At 33.5% G+C, this 2,527-nt stretch overlaps 1 pseudogene; it reads right to left on the reverse strand.

Annotated features, from left to right (window-relative positions):
• Window positions 1-442: 442 nt before the first annotated feature.
• Window positions 443-536, reverse strand: LOC122103034 (annotated as a pseudogene).
• Between the last annotated feature and the right edge of the window lie 1,991 nt (window positions 537-2,527).

Here is a 2,527-nt window from a genome sequence, read left to right on the forward strand (position 1 = left end):
TGTTCAGGATAGATGCCTAGAAGTGGTAGGAGTAGGCCATAAGAAAGGTCAATAATTAGCTTTCTGAGGACTCACCAGACTGCTTTCCAAAGTGATTGTGTAAGTGTACATTCACACACACACACACACACACACACACACACAGAGAACGTTTTCTTGATCCATTCTTCTACTGAGGGGTATCAGGGTTGGTTCCCTATCTTAGCTATGGCAAATAATGCTACAATAAACATTGTTGTGGTGGTAGTTTTAGTATGGACTTGTTTGTGATCATTTGGGTGAATGCCCAAAAGTGGGATTGCTGTGTAATAGGAGAGCTCTATGTGGAGTCTTTTGAGGAACCTCCAAACCGCTTTCCAAAGTGAATGAACAAGTTTACACTCCCACCAAGAATGCAGTAGGCTTCCCTTCTGGCCACATCCCTTCCAGCATCTGTTGGTGTAAACATATGGAACTATTCATCCTTGTGCATGAATCCTAATGCTAATCTTCTCTGTATGTTCCAATTTTAGTGTATGTGCAGCCAAATTGAGCACAGAACATTTTTTTATATATAAAGTGTAATTGATTTTCTTAAACGAGACAATTCAACAACAAGTAAGTTCAAAAGAATTGTGAAATTTTGCAACCATGTATTTCTTACATAAGCACACATTTAAGAATAAAGTCAAGATTGACATGCCAAAAACAAAATAATTTCAGATATTTGTTGTTCATGAGATGTGTAGGAGGAGGAATTGAATTATTCTACACAAGGCACCTGTCATAATGATCATTGCAGCAAATGTTAAGCTTTGTTAAAAGTTTTAATGTTTTAAATATCTTTCATTTTGGGATTTGCTTATATGGCAAAATTAAGACTGTTTGGCAGGTCATAAAATTTTTCGATAAAGTATATAGTATTTCTGGTAGCATGTACTAGTATGTATGTACATTTCAGAGTTTATAGAAACTTTACTAATGAGAAGTTGCAAAGACTGTGTAAAGAAGTAGAGTGAAGAGTTAAGATTTTAAGTACACAGTTTCTCTTAAATCTTTAGGGCTCCCTTACGTTATATGTTAGTGATGAACAAATAATGATATAAGCCACATACAAATGATGAGATGAACTATAAATAGTAACCTTCGTGGGTAAATTTAAAGGCTACTCATAGCTTTATCCAGTTTTAAATGTACAGGCATATGAGAAAATAGTAAAATCTACTATATACTCTTCAAATAATCAGAGCCTTGGTAATTGTTTTGTTTTTATTTTAGTAATCATTAATATATAATTATTGTTTTCTTTATTTATAGCATTTTTTCCTTGTTGTAATATAATACAACTTTTTGTGAGTCGTGATTAAGAGGTACTTTGAGAATATTATTGGAATGGCCACACCATTTTTCATAGGTCCATGTAAATTTAGAAAGAGCAAAACTAAAAACAAAATATTGATTAAAAATTATATCAAGTAGAGTCTGAATCAGGAGTGTTGATAAATATCCATACCTAAAATCTTATCCCTAGTCTGAAGTAGTGGTATTACAGAGTTGAGGCCACAAAATTGAGAAACTGTGCTCTGTTTTGCTTTGTTTTTTGCTTCGGTTTTGTTGGTTGTGGGGCTTGAACTCTGGGTCTTGGGTACTGTCCCTCAGCTCTTCAGCTCAAGGCTAGCGTTATCACTTGATCCACAGCACCACTTTCATCTTTTTCTGCTTATGTCGTGCTGAGGAATGAAATCCAGGACCTCATGCATGCAAGGCAAGCACTCTACCACTGAGTCACCTTTCCAGCTCCTGAGAAACTGTGATTTAAAAATCATCTGAACAATATTTGCTTTCTGCTTTTGGTTATATAATGAAATATGTGAACACATTTTTATATTTTTGTGAACTGTCATACTTCTAAATTTATTCTAACTGCAGAAAATTAATCCTTTTCAAAGTCAAGAAATATTTCTGAGAGTTTGCTTCTGTGAAGAATGTTTTTGCATTTATAATTTCTTCTGAGCCATTTTTATTTATTATCAAAATCACTTTATTTTTTATGTTGATAAGTTATCATAAATCAAATACCTTCAAAAGTACATGTAGTGTCTCAAGATAGCAGTATGAATATTCTCATACACCTCTTGTTTATCTGTTATGCACGTTAATATTATGATATTTTTCTCTCTTTCACTCTCTCTCATTTCTGCTCTTTCTCTTTCATGCTCCATATCTGCTACTTAGAATTTCTGATGGTCTACTATTTTCCTTCAGGATCCACTGGTTTTGTGGGAACATGATAGGGACCATCAGTTACCCTTGCATTCTTTAAGAGTTATAACAGTGACGTGAAATTATTCTTTGCCATTCTAAATGGCAAAACAACACATCTAGGAATTCCTTTTCACTTTTAGTACTATTATAAATTTTATCTCATATGAATAATTGGGACTGATAATATACTTTTGGCTTGGGACCTAAAAGTTCTTTTTCTTTTACAAACAAGGTTTTTCTTTTATTATCAGTAAGTAACAAAAACAAAGCTATCCTATGGGAA

The sequence above is a fragment of the Dipodomys spectabilis genome, unplaced genomic scaffold, assembly GCF_019054845.1.
Source record: "Dipodomys spectabilis isolate Male_0828 unplaced genomic scaffold, ASM1905484v1 ptg001414l, whole genome shotgun sequence".
NCBI classification, from domain to species: Eukaryota; Metazoa; Chordata; class Mammalia; order Rodentia; family Heteromyidae; genus Dipodomys; species Dipodomys spectabilis.